The sequence below is a fragment of the Tursiops truncatus genome, chromosome 4 (assembly GCF_011762595.2).
Source record: "Tursiops truncatus isolate mTurTru1 chromosome 4, mTurTru1.mat.Y, whole genome shotgun sequence".
NCBI classification, from domain to species: domain Eukaryota; kingdom Metazoa; phylum Chordata; class Mammalia; order Artiodactyla; family Delphinidae; genus Tursiops; species Tursiops truncatus.
In genome coordinates this window covers 62073054-62096745 of record NC_047037.1, presented here as the reverse complement: position 1 = coordinate 62096745, position 23692 = coordinate 62073054, and the positions used below count along the sequence as shown (strand labels likewise).

General features: G+C 37.0%; 1 protein-coding gene and 1 pseudogene across 2 annotated transcripts in view; both read right to left on the bottom strand.

Moving 5' to 3' along the window:
* MAP3K13 (mitogen-activated protein kinase kinase kinase 13) overlaps positions 1-23692 on the bottom strand; it is a 164233-nt gene that overhangs the window by 116782 nt on the left and 23759 nt on the right. The window lies entirely within an intron of this gene.
* Positions 4096-10718, bottom strand: LOC141278562 (nucleophosmin pseudogene; annotated as a pseudogene).

The window sequence follows — 23692 nt, the reverse complement described above, 5'->3', positions numbered from 1 at the left end:
AAGAGTATGTTCACTGACCATATACAAATTAAATTAGACATCAGTAAGATAAGTATTTTTATATATCGATAAGATACCTTTTTAAAAAATCCCTGTTCACCTCACACCTGTCAGAATCGTCAAAAAGACCACAAATAACAAGTGTTGATGAGGATACACAGAAAAGGGAACCCTTGTACACTGTTGGTGGGATTGTAAATTGGTGCAGCCACTATGGAAAACAGTATGGAGGTTCCTCAAAAAACTAAAAATAGAACTGCCACATGAGCCAGCAATTCCACTCCTGGGTATGTATATGAAAAAAAATAAAAACTAATTTGAAAAGATACATGCACCCCAATGTTCATAGCAGCATTATTAGCCAAGATATGGAAGCAACCTAAGTGTCCTTCAACAGATGAATGGATAAAGATGTGGTATATATACACAATGGAATATTACTCAGTCATAAAAAAGAATGGAATTCTGCCATTTGCAAAAAGATAGATGGACCCAGAGAGTATTATGCTTAGTGAAATAAGTTACAGAAAGACAAATACTCTATGTTATCACTTATATATGGAATCTAAAAAATAAAACAAACAAATGTATACAGCAAAACAAACAGACTTACAGATATAGAGAACAAACTAGTGGTTGCCAGTGAGGAGAGGAAGTGAGAGCAAGAAAGGGTATAGGATTAAGAGATACAAACTACTATGTACAAAATAGACAAGGAACAAGGATACACTGTACAGCAGAAGAAAGTATATCCATTATTTTGTAATAACTTTAAATGGAGTATAATCTATAAAAATATTGAATGACTATGTTGTACACCTGAAATTAATATAATATTGTAAATCAACTCTACTGCAATAAAAAAATCCCTGTAATATCTGGATACTAAAAATACACCTCTAATAACCCATGGGTGAAAAAACAAATCACAAGGAAAATTAGAAAAGATTTCAAACTAAATGAAAATGAAACAAGCCCAACATGCCACAATGTGCAAGATACAAAGAAAACAGTGCTTAGAGGAAATTTTATAGCTTTAAATGTGTGTTTTAGAGAAGAAGAAGGATTTTGAAGTAATAATCTTGATCTTGTTTCCACCAAAAAAGCTAGAAAAAACAGAGCACATTGCTATATTTAAAATAGACAACGAACAAGGACCTACTGTACAACACAGGGAATGCTGCTCAATATTTGGTAATAATCTAAATGGGAAAAGAATTTGAAAAAGAATAGATACATGTATATGTACAACTGAATCACTTTGCTGTACACCTGAAACTAACAAAACATTGTTAATCAACTATGCTCCAATATAAAATAAAAAGCAAAAAAAAAAAAAAAAAAAAAAAGAGCAGACTAAACCTAAAGTAAGAATTACAAAAAGTAGAACTAAACCTAAAGAAAGAAGAGAAAATAATAAAGATAAGAATAGAGACCAATGAAATAAAACACAACAAAAGAGAAAATTAATAAAGCCTACAGCTAATTAAAAAAATATTAGTAAAACTGTTAATACGCAAGTGAGACTGATGATGGAAAACGGAAAGGAAAAAACAAATTGTGCTAAGTGACAGAAGCCAATCTGAAAGGTTACATACATATGATTCCAACCATTCTGGAAAAAGGCAAAACTATGGAGACAGTAAAAGAAATCCAGGAATTTGGAAGAGGGAAAGAGGGAGGGATGAAGAGATGGAGCACAGTGAAAATATTCTGCATGATACTGTAATGGTAAATACCTGTCATTATACATTTTTTAAAACCCATAGAATCTGCAACACAAAGATGAACCCTAATGTAAACTATGGACTTTAGTGAATAATAATGTATCAACTTTGGCTCATCAATTGTAACAAATGTACCACACTACATGCAAGATATTAATAATAGGGAAGACTTGGGGTGGGAGTAGAGGTGAAAAAGTTTATGGGAAACTCTTGGTACTTTCTGCTCATTTCTCTATAAACATAAAACTGCTCAAAAAATTCTATTAAGGGGGCTTCCCTGGTGGCGCAGTGGTTAAGAATCCGCCTGCCAATGCAGGGGACACTGGTTTGAGCCCTGGTCCGGGAAGATCCCACATGCCGCGGAGCACCTAAGCCTGCGAGCCACAACTACTGAGCCCGCGTGCCACAACTACTGAAGCCCGCGTGCCTAGAGCCCATGCTCCGCAATGAGAAGCGACTGCAATGAGAAGCCCACACACCGCAACAAAGAGTAGACCCCGCTCGCCATAACTAGACAAAGCCTGCGTGCAGCAACAAAGACCCAACACAGCCAACACAGCCAAAATAAACAAAATAAATAAATTTGAAAAAATTCTATTAATAAACCATCAACCAAACAAAAAGACAACCTAGTGAATAGAAGTAAATATTTGCAAATGATATGACCAATAAGGGATTAATATCCAACATATATAAACAGCTCATACAACTCAACATCAAAAAAACAAACAACCAGATTAAAAATGGGCAGAAGAACTGAATAGACATTTTTCCAAAGAGGAAATGCATATGGCAAGCAGGCACATGAAAAGATGCTCAACATTGCTAATCATCAGGGAAATGCAAATCAAAACCACAATAAGATGTCACCTCACATCTGTCAGAATGGCTATCATCAGAAGGAACACAAATAACAAATGTTGGTGAGGATGTGGAGAAAAGGGAACCCTCATACACTGTTGGTGGGACTGTAAATTGGTGCAGCCACTGTGGAAAACAGTATGGAGGTTTCTCAAAAGACTAAAACTAGAACTACCATATGACTCAGCAATTCCACTCCTGGGTATGTATCTAAAAAAAGAAAACACACTAATTCAAAAAGATACAATACATCCCAATGTTCATAGCAGCATAATTTATAATTGCCAAGATACGGAAACAACCTAAGTGTCCATAAATAGATGAATAGATAAAGAAGATATGGTACATATATACAATGAAATACTACATCTAAAAATAATGAAATTTTGCCATTTGCAGCAACATGGATGGACTTGGAGGGCATTATGCTAAGTGAAATAAGTCAAACAGAGAAAGACAAACACTCTAGGATATCACTTATACGTGGAATCTAAAAAATACAACAAACTAGTGAATATAACAAAAAAGAAGCGGACACAGATATAGAGAACAAACCAGTGGTTACCAGTGGGGAGGGAGGGAGGAGCCGTATAGGGGTGGGGGAGTAGGAGGTACAAATTATTGGAATCTAAAAAATACAACAAACTAGTGAATATAACTAAAAATAAGCAGACTCACAGATATAGAGAACAAACTAGTGGTTACCAGTGGGGAGAGGGAAGGGAGGTGGGGCAATATAGGGGCAGGGGATTAAGAGGTACAAACTAATAGGCATAATTTTAGCTACAAGGATATATTATATAACACAATACAATACATTGTATGTATACATTGTATACATTGTATACATTGTATACATTGTACGTACATACTGTACATTTACAAAATGTAAATTTCAATTACATATTTTCTTTTTGAGGAACTTAATGCAATATAGTTTTTCTTAGCAGTGCTGTGGAGGCTTTTCATATGGTATTAAATTTAATCTCCAGTTTATAATATTTCTCAACATTATACTATTTATAAAAATATTTTTTATATTTTATGTGAAAAAGTCAATTTCTTTTAATGATATTGCAGTATGATTTCAATTTTATATATTTTTCTTATGTATACTAATAAACTTAATATTTCTTGCTAAAGATTTTTTGGGGGAAAATTAATATATAGAGAAAGAAATAAGTGAAATTTTATTGAATTGTTCTTTGGAAAATATGGCATAGGTTATATGTTCCAAGAATTTGATTTAAATCAAGTATAGCTGGCTCTCTATATCCATGAGTTCCATATCCATGGATTCGACCCATTGTAGATAGAAAATATTTGAAAAAGAATTCCAAAAAGCAAAATTTGTAGTGTAACAGCAACTATTTACATAGCATTTACATTGTATTTAAAACTATTTGCATAGCACTTACATTATGTCAGGTATTATAAGTAATCTAGAGATGATTTAAAGTATACAGGAGGATGTGCTTTGGTTATATGCAAATACTAGGTCATTTTATATAAGGAACTTGAGCATCTGTGGATTTTGGTATTTGAGGGGTTCTGGGATCAATCCCATAGGGATACTATGGGACGACTGTATTTCTTTTGATTTTATGATTTGCTTGACTTTTCTACATTTGGTCATGAAATCAGTCTTCCGTTATTGTTTTCCCACTTACTGTGTTAGCAAGTTGGGACATAAAATATCTTAAGAATTCCCACAATTTATTCCTGAGAAACTGTACATTACAAACTTTGCATCCGGCACTTTTAAGCTGTGTAACCTTGGGCAAGTTACTTAGCATTATCTGTATAATGGAGAAAATGACAGCGGTGCTGGTGATGGTGATAATTATGACCATACCTACTGAGATGGTTACTGTAAAGGTTAAATGAGATAAGGCATGGCAGCCCAAAGCACAATGCCTGCTCACAAATGTTTGCTAATATTTTAATAAATCTAGTCACTAAATCCAATTGATTCCATCTAAGTATCATTCAAGTTTTTGCCCCACTCTTTTTTTTTGCGGTACGCGGGCCTCTCACCGCTGCGGCCTCCCGGGCTGCTGAGCACAGGCTCCGGACGCGCAGGCCCAGCGGCCATGGCCCACGGGCCCAGCCGCTCCGCGGCACGCGGGATCCTCCCGGACTGGGGCACGAACCCGCATCCCCTGCATCGGCAGGTGGACCCCCAACCACTGTGCCACCAGGGAAGCCCTTGCCCCACTCTTGATTCACACATCTTTCCCTTAGGTTCCTTTCATTTCTTATATGGCCTGTAACAAGAGCTTCCAAATATATCTCCCTGCTTCTAATCTCCTTCCCCTTCAATTCCTACAGGAGCAATCTTTCTAAAATACATTCTGATTATTTCACTCCCTTAATGAAAATCTTTCCATGGCTCCCCATCGCATAAAGCAATGCTTCTCAAACGTCATTCATTCCCATACCTCTTCCCAAGCGTTGCAAATGTTTCCTCTGCCTGGACTGCCTTCCTCATCTTTCTTCCTAAAGAATTCATTCCGTATAATTTACCTTATTTTATCTGTAATAAGGATGTCACTTAACATGAACTGCAAATTTTATGCCAGACCTTTATTTTGTACCTTAAAAAAATCTGAGTGGCATATAATTTACATACATGAAATACATAGATCGCAAGTGTTCTGTTTAATGAATGTCAACAGTTCTACACATGTAACCACCACCCCAAGCAAGATCTAGAACACTTCTAGACCTCTAGAAAGTTCCCTAATGCTCCTTTCCAGTCAAGCAAAATATCTTCTTCCACTGCCCCAGCCAAAAAAAAAATTTTTTTTTAGAAAGAGCAGTGCTACTTTATTAAAATACTGGTTTATTTCACATGTATATATTTGTCTCCCCACCATTTCCATTTGTCTGACCATCACTACTACTATGTCCTATCATAACATTCCATACATACTTAAAACCAAGCAAAGGGTGGAGTTTCCTCTCTAAAAACTAAACAGGCATTTTGGACAACATATTCTTGGCAATGGAACCTGGACAACATTTATCAGACGTGGCGGGGAAAGTTCTCACTCTGCATTATAAAAAGGACAGCCAGATGTCAACTGCTACAGAAATGAAATAAGATGGAAAATTTTAACAAACTGTTTAAATTATTTTCTTAGAGAGACCTCCTCCATTGCCAGAGATCTTGAATAGCCTCCTGGTCAGTCATCTGGAAACAATTCTTCACATTATTGATGAACTTGGCTTCCACTTTGGGAAGGGGACCACCTTTTCCTATAGTTGCTTGCATTTTTGCTTTAATGTCTTCTACAGAGCTAGGTCCTTTTGGTGTTTTAGGAGTTTTTGTCCTGTTTTTTGAAGGATTCTTGACGTTTTGATCTTGGTATTGATGGTTTTGAGTCTTTGCCACTCTGGTTTGATTTCTGTGCATTTTTGGCTGGAGTATCTCGTACAGATTTCTTTACTGGAGCTTTTTCTTCAGCTTCTTCATCATCAAGTCATCATTGTCATCATTATCATCTTCATCTTCATCAGCAGCAAGTTTTATTTTTTTCTGTGGAAACTTGCTACCACTTCCAGGGGCAGAACGCTTTCCAGACATACTTAGGAGTGTCACATCCTCCTCCTCTTCATCTTCTGACTCTGCATCTTCCTCCACAGCTACTAAGTGCTGTCCGCTAATATGCAAGGGACCTGAACCACACTTCAACCGTAAGACCACAGGTGGTCTTATTTCAAAGCCCCCAAGGGAAATCGTTGGCTGTACAGACAATTTTGAAGTTGCCAGTGTTACTTTGATTGGACTGCCTTCATAATTCATCGCTTCTGCTTCAACAGTAGGCAATTCATCCTTTGCGCCAGCCCCTCTTCTTGAAGATAACTGGTGCTCATTTTCATCATTATCCACCTTAAAGTGATAATCTTTGTCAGCCTTTGGTTCACAACCGAAAAGATAGTTCTGGGGCCTCAGGGGGCTCATGTCCATCTCCATCGAATCTTCCATGGGTTGGTGGCATGCACTCAGGTGGGAGAGAAAGCGGACAGATAAATAACTACTGTTCCGGAGAACAGCCGCACAGGATGGCATGACACCACAGTAAAGCCAAAAATGTTATGACAAAAAAGATTTTAAAGGGGCTTCCCTGGTGGCGCACTGGTTGAGAGTCCGCCTGCCAATGCAGGGGACATGGGTTCGTGCCCCGGTCTGGGAAGATCCCACATGCCGCGGAGCGGCTGGGCCCGTGAGCCATGGCCGCTGAGCCTGCGCGTCCGGAGCCTGTGCTCCGCAGCGGGAGAAGCCACAGCAGTGAGAGGCCCGCGTACCGCAAAAAAAAAAAAAAAAAAGATTTTAAAGGTCACAGAACAATCATATTTTTTTCCATTGATATTAAAAGTGCTTTGCATGATTTCAGCTTGCATGATCATTTTTATGGTCCCACATTACTGTGCATAGAGAGGGTTGTTTGTGTTTTTTAACTTTTTATTTCCTTTCTGGCATTTTAGCTATATCTGTTTATGTGTATATGTGCATGTGCATGTGTGTGTGAATGGTTGCTCTAAAGTAGAAATCAGCAACTACAGCACATGGACCAAATCCAGCTCATGGCCTTTTTTAAAGAATAAATAATACTTTATTAGAACGCAGCGCTGCGAGACCACAAAGCCTAAAATATTATTATCTGACCCTTTACAGAAAAAGTTTCCCAACCTTTGCTCTAAAGTGATGGTTCTTACATTTTAACATGTATCAGAATCACAGAAAGACTGTTGAGCCATACCCCCAGAGCTGCTGACTCAGGTCCGCAGTGGAGCCAGAGACTTTCATCTCTAACAAGGTCCCAGGTGATGCCGATGCTGCTGGGCTGACTACGTCCTAAGAACCACTGTTTTAGAGATTATGTTATATAACTTTAACTTATTACAACCTCCCTCATACTATTTTGTACTACTTCAATCCCAACTTTTGTGCTCGTGTTATCATATATTTTATTTCTTTATATGCTCTTAACTCTATTGTACATTGTTATTATTTTTGCTTTAAATAGGCCATAGTTTTTTCTGTAAATAACACACAGTGAAATTGACTTCCTGTGGTGTACAGTTCTACAAATTTTAACTTATGTATGGATTCTTGTAATTGCCATCACAATAAGTCCCTCTGTTAAAGGATTTAGGAGAAACAAGGAGCATGAATAAATGAGGAATTTTACCACAGAGATGGAAAGTATAAAAAAAAGAATCAGAAGGAAATTCTAGAAATAAAAAATAAATATAAAAATTTAAGAATTCATTAGATGGGCATAACGGTCTTGCTATCGAGTGCAGGTAACTTCTCTACTGGAATGTCAGGTTCTCATGTTTTCTGCTCTTTTGCTTTATTCAGTGAACCAGCACTGTTAATATCCACTTATATGTTGGTCATTTCCAATTTGTATTTATTGCTGCTAACGTGTATCTCATATGATTTCTGAAGAGTATTGTCTGAAAAGTTTATTCTTGAAACTTTCAACTGGAAAAAGTTCTGGCAAAATTATTTTTCTTTCACAGTTTCTCAAAGCAGCCATAGAAACCACTTTGTTTTTCATGTTTGTTCCTATGGACCTTATTGTCTAATCATTTTCCAGGTAAGAGATTACAAGGCAGCCTTTTTCAGGTTTTCAATTAGTAACCTTTTATGGTCTTTCTTGGTGAGGTTTGTTTCCTGGTTTATGATCCCCTAGATACTTTAGGGAACTTTAGTGAGGAAAGCTTGTAGTTTCCGAGACACTCGGCAGCCACTGTGCCCCCACCTCCATCATCTTATTAAATTATGAAAGCTGTTAAGGAGAATGGAAAGACAGCCTAGAGGTGGGGTTCAATAACTTTTAAAACTTCCATTCTGATTATAATAAAGTATCAGGCTGCTATAAAGACATCAAGTTTCTTTCAGCTCCCAGGTCCAGGTTAATAAGCAGTAGAGTTACGTAAACATCTTTCCATTTGACACCTCACAATCCCTAGATGCCTTCTGAGGTATGTCTCACCCTTTTGTTTATACTATTATAATACAAACTAAAAATTGGTTTTCAATTTCTAATGTAAAATTCTTTTGTCATCTATGTTGTAATCCTGCCTCTAAGCATTTGCCTAAGTAATCTCTCTTGCCTGTTTTTTGATGAGGTGTGTCATAAAGTACTGTAAAGGGTGTGTTTACTTTGTGTTGCATTTATTGAGAAGTAGAAAAAAGGCCGTTCTATACTTTCCAGATGTTCCATCATTTCTTTGATGTCTGCAGAACAACCTGTGTAAATTGTTTCTACTAAGTTTGTATTGCAAATGTATTTTGAAATGAATTTTACCAGGATCCATCATATCATTTTGCTATGAAAACAATGGTACACATCTCACAACATGGCATTCAAAGTTTATTCCTTAAATTCTAGACTAATGCTCGAAGTAGTATATTTTATTATCTGGTTATGATTGTATTTGTTGTCCTGGGAGGAAGGCAGAGTGAGATATTATCACTTCACTTTCCACATGAGGAAGTCATTGGAAGACATTCAGATGTCACAGATAACATTTCCCTATCTGGCTATTAGCTTTCCACATTCAGGAGAAACTAATATCTGTTACAGTAATCAATTTTTAAAATACAATCCAAAAACATTATAGGGACACTTCCTTAAACTCTCTTTTCTTTATATATTTCTACTGGCATTACAATACTATTTTGACTTCTTCCTCAGATCTCTTTCTCCGAATACAGCCTTCAGCCAAATTCTGGTTTAAGTAAAGTTTGGCTTTGATTTCCCTCTACTTTCTATTTTGGTCCTTCTACTTCTTATGTGACAATCCATATTCCATAAAAATCAGTTCATGGGCAGAAACAGCAGAAAGAGGAATCTGATTAGGATAGTGAACTGTGAGTCAGAGAGTGGGAATTCCACAGGGGGCAAAAAAAAAAAGGCTTTCAAGCAATTAGGAACTGGAATTACTAAAGGAGTTGAGTGATTTGAGAGAAGCAAGGGGTTAATAACTTGGAGTTTGTTTGCCAGGCAATAAGTGAGCAGGGCAGAGCAGGCCAAACAAGTATATGGAAACAGCAGCAGGCAGAATGCAAAAATGCTTTGTATCTTCAGTCACTCTTTATTCCTCTTATTATGGCAAATTTCAATCTAATGTGACACTATCCCAGAATCCTACCGGTAGTAATAACTGCAACAGTTGGCTGGCTGACCAGTCATTATGGGGTGAGGAGTTATTACAGCTCTTTTGGCAGAAGGGTTTTCTTCACTCTGTTGAAATGGATGCAATTACAGTAATTCACACCAAAGAGGGAGAAAATGATCATTAACTTATTACAACCCTCAAAAATAGTATGTTTTGAGGAGAGGACTGAAGCAACACTTCTCCAAGTAAATTCTATGCCACACTCACTCCTGCAAAAAATTTTTCAAATTAATAATAGAAAAAAATCTCATTAAGGGCAAAGATACAAAATGTTCATAGAAAAAAAAAAAGGCAAGTTTCTTTTAAATATGAGAAGATGTCAACCCCACACAAAATGAGAGAAATGCAAATTAAAACTATGCTAAAATGGTGCAGTATGAAAACAGCATAGTGGTTTCTCAAAAAATGAAAATAGAATTACCATATGATTCAGCAATCCCACTTCTAGGTTTATCAAAAAAAACTGAAAGCAGAACCTCAAGGAGTTATCCGCATACTCATGTTCATAGCAGCATTATTCACAGTAGCCAAGAGGTAGAAGCAAACCAAATATCTATAGATGGATAAATGGATAAACAAAATGTGATATCTACAACACAACGGAATATTATTCATCCTTAAAAAGGAAGGAAATCCTGTCATATGCTACAACATGGATGAACCTTGAGGACTTTATCCTAAGTGAAACAAGCCTCACAAAAAAGACAAAAAACCGTATGATTTCACTTATATGAGGTATCTATATTAGTCAAATTCATAGAAACAGAAAGTAGAATGGTGGTTGCTAGGAAGTGGGGGAGGGGGAAATGGAGAATTGTCATGTAATAGGTAAAGAGTTTCAATTTTACAAGATGAAAAAGTTCTGGAGATCTGTTTCATAACAATGTTAAAATGCTTAACACTACTGAATTGTACACTTAAAAAATGGTTGTGGACTTCCCTGGTGGCGCAGTGGTTAAGAATCCGCCTGCCAATGTAGGGGACACGGGTGCGAGCCCTGGTCCGGGAAGATCCCACATGCCACGACGCAACTAATCCTGTGCGCCACAACTACTGAGTCTGTGCTCTAGAGCCTGAGAGCCACAACTACTGAGCCGCATGCCACAACTACTGAAGCCCACGCACCTAGAGCCCGTGCTCTGCAACAAGAGAAGCCACCACAATGAGAGCCTGCTCGCCACAACTAGAGAAAGCCTGAGTGCAGCAACGAAGACCCAATGCAGCCAAAAATAAATAAATAAATTTTTAAAAATGGTTGCAATGGTAAATTTTACATTATTTTTTATATCACAATTTAAAATTTAAAAACTATTTTTAAAACCTTAACACAAATTTTATTATAAATTCTTAAAAAAACTACGCTGAAACCATTTTTTTTTTTTTTTTTTTTTTTTTGCGGTACGCGGGCCTCTCACTGTTGTGGCCTCTCCCGTTGTGGAGCACAGGCTCCGGACCCGCAGGCTCAGCGGCCATGGCTCACGGGCCCAGCCGCTCCGCGACATGTGGGATCTTCCCGGACCGGGGCACGAACCCGTGTCCCCTGCATCGGCAGGCGGACTCTCAACCACTGCGCCACCAGGGAAGTCCTGAAACCATTTTTTAAGCTATCAGATGGGCAAAAATCCAAGTCTGATAGCACTCTCTTATATGTTCATTGCTGGGGGAGTACAAATTGGTACAATCCCTATGGAGCGCAATTAGGCAATAACTATGACACCTTTTGATCCAGCAATTCTACTCTGGTGAATTTAATCATTCAGATATACTGTATGAATATATGAGATGATATAGGCACAAGATCGTGAACTTCAGCATTGTTTGCAAAAGAAAGATACTGGAAATAACCAAAATGCCCATTACTGGATGACTGGTCAAAAAAGTTATATCTATACAATGGAATACTATGCAGCTATTTTAAAATGAGAATGCTCACTATGTACTGATATGGAAATAGGTTCAAGATATGTGAAAAAATTAAGAATATATATAATAGTATGTATAAAAAAGGAGGGAAGTAGGAATCTGTTTATACTTTTATATTTCCTTGACATATAAAGAAACTCTAGATACATGAAAAGGATAATAATAAAATAGAGTAATACTGATAATAATAATAAATAAATAAAAATAATAATAATGATTTGGGGGCCCTGAACGGGAACCGAATAGGTAGGGGACTGGGGTGGAAAGACTTTTCAAAATATACTTTTTTATATGTTTTGGTCTTGGAACCATGTGACTTATATCACCTATTCAAAAAGTTCAATTAAAATTCCTATGCTTAGAAATAAATTTAATGGCACCAAGTGACGTTAAATGATTCATAAAACAAATGTTTACCAAGTATCTACTATATGTCAAGTAGGCACTATTTAGCAATACAGCACTGAACAAGATAGAGTTCTTGCCCTCATAGAACTTACATTCCAGTGGGAAAGACTATATATATTTTACTGAATAAAATAAATTATGTCAGGTAGCTATTTAAGAAAACGTCAATCAGGGTAAAGGAAAAAGGAGCGAGGTAGTGAAAGTGAGGTGGTGGTACTTCTGAAGAGGAGGCATTTGAGTAGAGATCTGAATGAAGGGAAAGAAGAAACAATGTAAGGGAAAGCTTTCCAGGCAGCAAAAGGCTTGAGGCAGGAACAAGTTTGATGTGTTGCAGAAACAGCAAAAATATTTATACAGCTGGAGCAAACTGTGTGAGGAGAACAAGGCAGGCAATGATGTTAAACAGAGGGTCAGAAGGCAGATCATATGGGCTTTGTGGGACATGTGCAAGGGTTTGGGTGTTAGAGACAACTATTGGAGGTTTTAAAAAAAATCTAGAAGGGTCTTCATTAAGATTTGGCCAGGGCACACCTGTATGGCCTTTCAGGTTGTTAAACGACTGAAATATTTCAAATATGGTCAGAAAATAACTGCTTCCCTGGTAATAGTGTCACCTGCCATGCTGGCTCCTCTCCCAGGATACCGAACCCTCTCCCCCGCCATGAACCGATAACTAAGTAACCTGGCCCAGCAGTTGCTATTAATAGAGCTGGGGAAGTTAATCAGCTCAGGAACCTAGAATCATTGCAGTTCAGCAATCTAAAGGATGAGCCAAGGTTTCACTTTATTATAGCCCTAGAGCCTGCTTAGGACAGTGTGTCTTGGTCTTCCATCCCACCAAGGGTCAGTTGGGCCCCAATTCCATCATCTGGGCTCCCGCTCAGTCCAGCAGGAATACGAGGCAGGCTAGAGAAATAGATCCAATGTCCCTAAGGTCTGAGATGAAGCTAGAGGAAAGGGAAAACTGTACTTCCATATAAACAATCTGTCTCCTCAGTACTTTCTGAATGATTTGAAAGGCTACTGGCCCACAGCCAGCCTTTATAATTTTTATAGAATACATTAACCGCATCAAACTTTTTCTATGTTCCAATCATACACTTGTCGAGTACCAGGATTTTTTTTTTCAAATACATCGTGACAAATGGGAAATAGAAAATATCAACCTCGCCAGCACCAAATGCAATCTTAACACTCTCATAGCTGCACTCAATAAAGTCAATGTTTGTATAACAATGTGTAGTTCCTGGAATCCTAATATCAACACAGAACTATAGCAGCTGAACTACAGCAATTTTAATTTCATATATGAAATTTATTTTACACACTATAGTATTGGGAATTTAGTCCGGAAAATTAGTACACATGTCAAAATCTTAAAAACAGATTTCTCCAAAGTTGCATGAAATTTCTAAGGCTGCTTGCCATTTCCATCCATTTCACGAAGTTCCTCCTCTTATTCTGCTGCTCTTAAATCTAGGATCCCAACAACTGATTATGTTAGTTCTACTTAGTTCTCATTCATTCGATTTCTTTGAATATCAAAACCTCCAGTTTAACTACCTGAGAGACTACTAAATATTTGCTAACATCATCTTGTAACATGAGCCTAAACTAAAGGGAAAGCAACTGGAAAGAACATCAGGGAGAAAATTTAAGCACTACTCAGAAATAATCAGTCTCAGGGCACCAGATATATATACAAGCACTTTTATTTTCTGACCATAAGCACCTTAACTCAACCAAAGACAAGACATTAAAAGTCATCTCATGCAAGCAGGAGGACCTGTGTTAGCAGAACACTTGCTGAAAAAGCTTTAGGGCTTTCCTTTTCATTAAAAAAAATCAAACTACTTGTGAAACGCTGAAACTTTCTTGTAAGTAGGTCTAGTACACAAGATTTAGTACCTTAATTTAATCTTAGATAGAAATTGTTCCTACCATGCTTTCATATTCAAATATCAAAATATTAAAAAAAAAAAAAAACTTACACCACAGCAACCTGAAGTCTGCAGAGACAGCATGAAACTACCAGCAGCCGCCTACTTCCTCATAGACTAAACTTTGTTCCCTTCCTGGCTGGTTCTGGATCAGGTTCACACTGATACACATTTACCATGGCGCCTTGGAAGCTACCACCCAATGCGGTGGGAGGGTTTGTTAATTTAAATCCTGCATGATAACCACCTATCAGCAACTTCTCAAAGGAGGAGTTGGACATGTTTAAAGAGACAAATGTAAGAAAGATTATAGAGAAAGCCTGAAAAATCTCATAATCTCTAATGGCTGGGTTTTGGTTTCAGAGGGGATTTCCTTCCTAGAAAAATCAAACAAACAAACCAATATAGTAGTCCTCTGAGATTCAAAAATCTTGCTTTCTTCCTTTGATAAAAGTTTTCCCTCCTCCTCAGAGTGCATACATTGTGCAGTCACGGCAGAAAGAGGCCAGAAAGTTGCATCACAACTACTGTATAGTCCATCACCTCCATTCACCTCAACTCTTTCACTAGTTAGGGAAACAAAGCAAAGTTCTTGTTAAACTTAGTGCTTTCTGACATTGAAACTACTTGCTGATCTAACGTAAAGTGAAAACTTGGATCCCAAATTCTGTTCTTCACAAGATAAAATGTTATGCTGCTTCATCCCCTTCCATATCCCTAAGCTTCTTTCCCTCTGAGCTAATATATTTCTATAATTTGTAGCATTAGCCTTTGAAGCAGAAACCATTTATTATGTACTTACTAATCACTTTATAAACATTAACGCATTCTCTCCTAAGCAATACATTTTGGGATCATCTTCAATTTGCCTTAGTCTGATTCTCTGTATCCAATTTAGCCCCTTCACTATCTTGGTGATCCTCTGCAATAAGCACTGCAGTAGGCAGAATAATGACCTCCTCCACAGATGTCCACACACTAACCATCAGATCTGCGACTATGTTACCTTCCACAGCAAAGGGGACTCTGTAGATGCAATTAAGAACTTAGTGATGGGGAGATTATCAAGATGGCGTCTAATCTTTCCCAGCTGTGGTAAGAGAGGGGCAATGTGAGGACCTGACTTGCTCTTACTGGCTTTGAAGATGGAGGAAGGGGGCCACTAGATGCTGAAAAAGGGAAGGAAACACATTCTCTTCTAGAGCCTCCAGAAAGGGACACGGCCCTGATAACACCTTGGTTTTAGCCTAGTGAGACCCACATTGGATTTTTGACCTACAGAACTGTAAAATAATAAATTTGTGTTGTTTTAAGCCACTAAGTTTGTGATAATTTTTTTATAGCAGCGATAGAAATATAATATAGGTACTTTACTTTCAAAATGTCTCTTTGAAAACATAACACCCAGAACTGATAGAACACTCCAAATGAAGTCTGATGAAGAAAAAAAATAATTGTGGAACTATCAAGATACTATAATTTTATAAATGCAACTCAAGACTGTTTTAGATCTTTAATGCATTATGCTCTTAAGTTAGTGGACTCAAGTTTTTATCACACAAACTGCATCAAATCAGGTGCCTCATTCGCTTTTTTCAGCTAATATTGGAGATTAAATGCAGAGCTGTATATTCAGTCCTTTTAAATTTCATCTTATTGGTTTTAGCCCATCTTTCCAATATTAAGATAATTTTGAATCATGCCTCTGTACTATGTCACTGGAAATATTTTTTAAGCCTAACTGCATTGATTTAATTTCCATGTATTCACCAAGTTATTAGTAAATAAACACTGAGCAGTCAAGATCAAGAACAGAGTTCTGACACAGAGAACAGAGTCCTGCTATTAGAGATCTTCAGTTTGACATTGGTCCACAAGTCAATACTCTTTGGGTACACAAGTTTGATCAGCTACAAAAACACTCTCATGTAGCTTATACTGTTTTTTAACTTCTCAAATGTATCAGGAGAATAAACTGCCTTAATAAATAAAGATATGTCTACAGCATACCAATCCACTAGAACTCTACTGGAAATGGAGATGTGGTTACTGTGATGTGAGTTGTTTTTTTTGTTTGTAAGTCAGTGCTGTCTCTTAGTGATTATCATTTTCTTTTTTAAGAGTTTATAAACTATCAGTTAATTATTCTTTCTAGAAGTCTACTTGAAATTAAACGAAATTTTTCCCAGTTGTAGGAAGTGACAAAAATCTCTGTCTCAAAGTGGAGATATAGTGGAGGGAGGAAATGGGGGAACACTATGAAAGAAGGCATGGTGGAAGGAACGAGTGCTGTGTGCCCTTGGGAGAGTATAAAAAACAGACTGATCAGAGCAGCAGTAGTTGTTGGAAAGTAGTGTGAAACTAGGGTTTTAACATACAACGTAAAGTCTTGAAAAGGGAACTAGGATTTTAACTTAATATATCAGGAAATAGGTGAAATCGAAAGATTTTAAGGAAAGAAAATAAAATGAGTACATTAATAACCAAATTGAAAAATGGGCAAAGTTATATGGACAGTTCACAGAAGAAGAAATATAAATGGCTCTTAAATATATGAAAAGACTCTCCACCTTACTCATTATAAGAGAAATGTAAATTAAAAGTACAATGACAACATTTTAACCTATTAAATTGGCAAAGTTCAAAGTCACATGAGACACAATGTTGGTGAAGTTACAGGGAAATAATGGAAGATAAATTGGTAGAACCTCTGAAAAGCAAATTGGCAATCAAATTATGAATATATATCCCCTTTGACCCAGCAATAACTAAAAACATACATATAAAAAATGATTTATGTCCGACTATTCACTGTAGCTTTGTTTGCAAAAGTTAAAAATGTCGATGACCAGGGAACTGGTAAATTACAGTGCAGATATCCAATGGAATACTGGAATAAGAAAACAAGGCAAGTTTGTGTTACTGATAAAGAATGATCAAGCTGTATTAAGTTTTAAAATGTAAAGTACAGAGCACTATATTTAGAATGCAACTATTTGTGTGTGTGTGTTTGAGAGAGAGTGTATACACAGAAAATCTCTCTGGAAGAATAACCAAGAATCCAGAAACAGTGGGTTCTCTCTAGGGACGGGACTGGATAGCTGTGATTCAGAGGTGGAAGGAGACTTATGCATCTTTTTGTCCTTTTTGAATTTTTACCCAAGCTGGTATTAGCTCTTTAAAAATAGAAATATGCTAAATGGCAATATGGCATCCTGGAATAGAAAAAGCAGAGTAGCGAAAAATCTGGCAAAAACCAAATAAAGTCTGGATTTTAGTTAACAGTCATGTACCACTGTTAATTTCTTAATTTTGACAAATGAGCCATGGTTATGTAAGATGTTAATATCTGGAGAAGCTAGGTGAAGGTACTATTTTTGCAACTTTTCTGTAAATGCAAAATTATTCCCCAAATAAAAAGTTTATTAAGACAAGAAATAAACATTTAAAAAGTTACTAGGGCAGCTATGGTGGAAATGGCTTGGAGAGAGGAGAGATTAGAACCAAAAAGAGGCCAGATGAGAAACTGTGGGAGTAATCCTGGCATGAGTGGATGAAGGCCTGCATTAGGGTAAAAGTCATGAAAATACAATGACAAGAACTAACACAGATATAAGATACATTTCAAAAGAAAAAAATCAACCAAATATTTGCAGTAGTGGAGAGAGAGAAGAATAGTGATACCAGATGAAAGATGAAAATTAAAAAAGGAAGCTGGGGTTTCCCTGGTGGCACAGTGGTTGAGAGTCCGCCTGCCGATGCAGGGGACATGGGTTCGTGCCCCGGTCCGGGAAGATCCCACATGCCGCAGAGTCGCTGGGCCCGTGAGCCGTGGCCGCTGAGCCTGCGCGTCCAAAGCCTGTGCTCCGCAACAGGAGAGGCCACAACAGTGAGAGGCCTAGCGTACCGCAAAAAAAAAAAAAAAGAAGAAGAAGAAGCTGGTTTGAAGGGGAATGAAATTCATTTAATTCATTCCTTCAGCAAATATTTGTTGATACCTACTATGCCAGGCACTGTGCAAGGCACCGGGGATGTGAGAGTGACCCTAAAATGTTCTAGTTCAATTGTCTAAAAGGCCTCTGGATATTAGAGGATGAGAGTTCTGGGAGAGGATAGAACTGGGATAGGTGAGAAAGGTGATACAGAGTGAGGAAGGAGAGGTCAAAACTGAGCCATGGAACAGAAACACAATTAGGGGGAAGAGCATAGTAGCAAAAAAGACAGAGAAGGAATGGGCAGAGGGTTTTGAAAAGAAGCACGGTAGGGTAATTTCCTGGAAACCAAGATAAAGGATCAAAGAAGAAGGGTTCCATCAAATGCACTGTCCAAGAAATGAGGATATACAAAAGACCACGAGACAGTGGATTAAAAAGAGAGAGAGAGATAACTGATGGCAAAATAAGTCACTCAAAAGACCTTTTTCACTTTCAGTGAAGTCTAAATGGAACCCAGATCACAGAAGTCAAAGTTTTACAAGAAAGCACTTCTGAGTCAAAGGCCTTTGGGAAATGGGATTCCATTAATTATCATGCTTCTCAAATTGGGTATCTGAAGCCACAGCACATATTGTTATGTAGCATCAGCTTTATTTGGAGGAAAATACACTGAATGAGAGAGAACACACAAAGTTTGCATGAGTTTCTAAGACAAATCCTAAAATTTCAAGCATGGGGGTCATCTTCTTACTTCTAGGGCTACAAATTCACTCTCCACTTCCATAAAGGGGTACTTGGGTAGAAATTTGAGAAGCACTGATATAATGGCCAGCTATGCTGAAATGTGGGCTTGCTATTAAAACTCAAGATAACTATAATTTAAAAATAACGATCGGGCTTCCCTGGTGGCGCAGTGGTTGAGAGTTCGCCTGCCGATGCAGGAGACACGGGTTCGTGCCCCGGTCTGGGAAGAACCCACATGCCGCGGAGCGGCTGGGCCCGTGAGCCATGGCTGCTGAGCCTGCGCGTCCGGAGCCTGTGCTCCGCAACGGGAGAGGCCACAACAGTGAGAGGTCCGCGTACCGCAAAAGAAAAAAAAAAAAAACAACGATGAATTATGGCCTCGCATGGCAAATTAAAATAAACATTTCACATTCAAAGAAGAAAAATAATGAACAAAATCTTGGATTTATCATATTTGCCACTATTTGCTATTTCTTCATGTAACCATATATTATTTACCCTTTATGTCTATAGCTAGAGCTTGGCTACAAACTGAGAGGGAAGTCACAGTGTCAACTATACTCAGATGCTTTATCAATGCTATTTGAGAATGATGAATGTATACTAAGTACCAACCAATACTATATACATACATATGTGTGTGTGTATATATATATATATACATACATATATAAAATTTATATATACACATGTAAATATGTATTATGTGTGGTGTGTGTGCATATACACAAGCATAAATATGTATATACATGCATACACGTACATACACATACTGTAAACACAGATGTTAATGCAAGAATTGGTGACTGTGCTTCAAATTCTAATTTATAACAAAACAAATGAAATCCTGGCTTATGTGTAGTGCATGGTATATTGGTAAAATGGAAGTGTAGTTTTCATATGCAATTCCCTGCCAAGTAACCTGAAACACTACTTTGGCATTAGTTCCTCACAAACCAGGCTAAATACATATTTGAAAGCTTTGCTCTGATATTTTCCATCTAATTTTAAACAGCATTGGTCTACAAGCCACAAGGCAATACTCACACCAAGTAAAGATTTCTTTTAAATCTTTTGTGTGAGAAAGTCATTAGATCAGTAACAGTGTAGGTAATATACAGGAGCTTCTTGAAAATGTCATGGGAAAACTATGTAGGGTTAGTAATTAAAAAAAAAATCAACTATCTAGTCTAATGTCATCTGAATGGAGAAATTAATATCAGCATCATTTATTACCCTAATGTAATTCTAATACTTAGAGACTTTTTTACTGTTTGAAAGAAAACCGATTTTAAGAATAGTCAAACCGCGTCTTTTGTAAATGTTTAGGTTTCTAAACTAAAAGTTACTTACATAGCAAATAGCTTTCATTAACTCCATCCTGTATACCTTCTCTGAAAGTACCTCTTAAGGCTAAGAAACAAAAAGCTAATGTAACACTAAATCTGAAAGACAAAATTACAGCTTTCACACATATTTCATTCAGCCTGGGCTGTTAGCTTTCACAGTCAGTTACAACTACGGAGGCACGTTGTCACTTCTTAACATCATCTACTGCCTATAACTCTCCGTTGTCACATTTTAAAGAAACTTTGACATTATCATGTTTTGAGAAAGCAAATCTGAATTGATATCTTAGGGAACAATATATCATTTTATTTTCCTTCTTGACCTTCATTATCATGAGAGTGGTAGAATTCTCAGTGATTCCCTTTCTGTCCTAAATATTAAAGGAATGAGAATTGATACAAGCACTTTGGATGTCAGTTAAATGGAATTATTAGTACCACCATGCAATTTGGTATTACCTAGAAAAGATGAAGAAGCACGTTCCTACAACCAGCAATTTAACTCCCAGGCACACACCATAGCCCAGCTTCCTAACTGCTGTTCCATGGTACCCTAGAGTGCAACAAATGGGTCATAGGTGTGCCCAGATATGGATCCCCCAGGCCAGAGACACAGTTTCATTCCTTTACTGGAGAGTTTTGTACAAATATGATCTACAATTTTCTATGTGTGCTATGGCATGAAAAATGTTGGGAAACACTGAGAAGTTCTTGCCTGTGTGTGGCAGACACATATTCAGGAATATATGTATACATAGGAGCAATGTTCGTAATAACTAAAAATTGGACTATCTCAGATATTCATCAATCAATTCATCTGCTAATAAACTCTGGAATACTCATACAATGCAATATTATACAGCAGTGAAAACTAATGAACAATAGCTATATGCATTGACATGGATGGATCTAAGACTATAACGTTGAGCAAAAAAAAAGGTAAGTCCCAGAAAAATACATACAATATAATTCTATTTTTATAAAACTCAATAACAAGTAAAACCAATAAACTGTTTAGGGATATTCAGATATGTGAAAAAACCATTGAAAAAGGGAAGAAAATTATTAACACAAAAATTCAGGGGAGTTCCCTGGTGGTCCAGCGATTAGGACTCTGCACTTCCATTGCAGGGGGACACGGGTTCCATTCCTGGTTGGGGAACTAAGATCCCTCAAGCTGTGCAGCGTGGCAAAAAAAAAAAAAAAAACCAGAACTTTGGTTACCTCTGAGGGAGGATGCAAAGTTTGGGATCAGAGAGAAGCACACAGGCGATATTAGAGGTAATGGCCATATTGCTTTATTAAAACTGGGCTGTAGGGACACATATGCTCTCTATATAGTTATTCCATAAGCCTTACAGATATTTTGTAAATGTTTTATATCTACTCAATGTTTAATAAACATCTTTTATAAAAGTCCTACTTTGTCCAGAGGTAGACAGCAAATATATCTGTGATCTCTGCCACAGTATGAGGTACATGGAATAGGAGGGACAGAAAGCACCAAATACATAGAATGCTGCAGGTCAGACACTGAACCTTTCACAGAGGTCCTACAAACTCATACACAGTTGCAACAAGGAAAGATTTGTAAGCTACACAATAACTAAAATTAAGACTAAATTCAATATGCTATCATTTTATGAGGCACCACATATGCAATCTGTGTAAACACAGATTTAAAGAAGCAGGAATGAATAAACTGCCAGCCTATGGATGAATAACTCTTCTTTCTATTTTCTAAACAGTCAACATTTCATTGTGTATTTAGACCACACAAAAGACATTTACAGACTGACAATACTTTAATTCATCATGTATATCCAGCCATGTTTGCTGAGTCAAATGTCTGTCTGTTTGTCAATGTCATTTAAGGGCAGGTTTATAAAGCCTCAAGAGCAAGAACTAGATCTGTTTCATCTGATATAGCTATCAAGGAAAACACAATGAAAATGTTTTAAGAATTCCTGCCTCTATTCTGTCTTCTTGTGTTTAAGGGCTAGGCACTGGGAAGCTATTTTGCCAATCCAGAAGAGCTATAATAGACCACAGAAATAGAAACTTAACTTCTAAATTAATTCAATTTATTATTTTTGACTTGGAATATAAAGGAAACCCAGTATGAGCTCTCCCTTTAATATTAAAAAAAAAAGAGTCACTTAAAAGCAGATAGGTTAATGTTTACACAAAGGCAATTTTTTTCCGTTTGCTTTTTTTTTTCTTTCTCTTTAAATTTGAATAGGTGAGTGACCTTGCTGGAATTCCCCTGTCAGTTCTGGAGTATCTATCTGGAAATTTCAAACAGAAACTACGTTCACACGACACATTATAATGGTATGCCAAGTGGTATCTGTTTCTGCACCTTGAACTCAGATATTACATCACCGATGAATCAATAAACTTCACACAAAATGAAAAGCTTTTTTCCCTTGGGCAATTTAAGAAAAGATCAAATTTAATTGTACCTAACAGTGTATATTTGTATTGTACACAGAAAAACTTCACATATTTACCCAATCCAAGAAATTCACCCTGATACAGCTGCAAGCTATCAAAGGCCAATTTTTAAGTATGTCAAACACTGAATATATCATGCTGAAGTGAGAATCTGAGTCCATATTTAATTCCCATTACATTAGCATAACTAAAAGTCTACATAATAATAAAACATTTATTGTTTTTGCTTTATTTCAGATTTTCTAAAATACCTATTTTCACCAAGAGGAAGTTATTTCAGATTTACTGTGAAAAGGCTTATGGCAAACCTGTCCTTTCCAGTGTGAGGCAGTCCTGAAACTAACCCTAAACCACTGAAAATCAATACAGAGTCATAAGCAACAGTGGGAACGATTTAGAATAGACACAAAATATTTCCCTAATCTAGGCCACACCCCTAGTTTCACCCTTGGCACTTCTCTCCCTCATTTTCAGAAGGTGAAAGTACGATAAGTTCGCTCTGGAATTTTAGCCCAGTCATCTATCTTGCTCTCAAATGCTGTTTACAGGACAGAAAAAAAAAAAAAAATTAAACGTTTCATAATCTCAGTTTCGACAGAATATATTAGTGTTTCAGAAGTTGAGATGAATTGGTACACAAGAGTGAATGGGGAAAGAGTATCAGGGAAAGTTCAGCAGAGGGAGCACTGCACTTTAATATTTTTTCCTAGAGTATCTCTGCACTATTTTATAATAGTGGCTGGAATCATTTCAATATTATATAAAGAATATAAAATATTCTTTAAAGAAAAATTTTAAACCATTAGCATGACATTTCACAATGTTTCCCGTCCCTACTGCCTCCAATTTAGGAAGGCACAGTAAATGGGATAATAATTCCATGTCCAACTGCAACCTGAGCTTTCAAATAAAGCTGGAATAAAAGTGTAATGGAGGCAGGGAGGAAGGAAAAATTAGGTATCAAATTGCTTTTCCCAACCACTTCTCGCTTCTATCTCCACCTCCCAACCTTCATCTAGTTAGTAAAAAGAAAAAAAAAAGTTTGATGATATTATTTGGAAAAATTAAGATACTTAGCATAACCAATTCACAATTATTTCCTAACCTTTACTTCCCAAAATGCTTTCTTTAAAACCTATGCAATATAG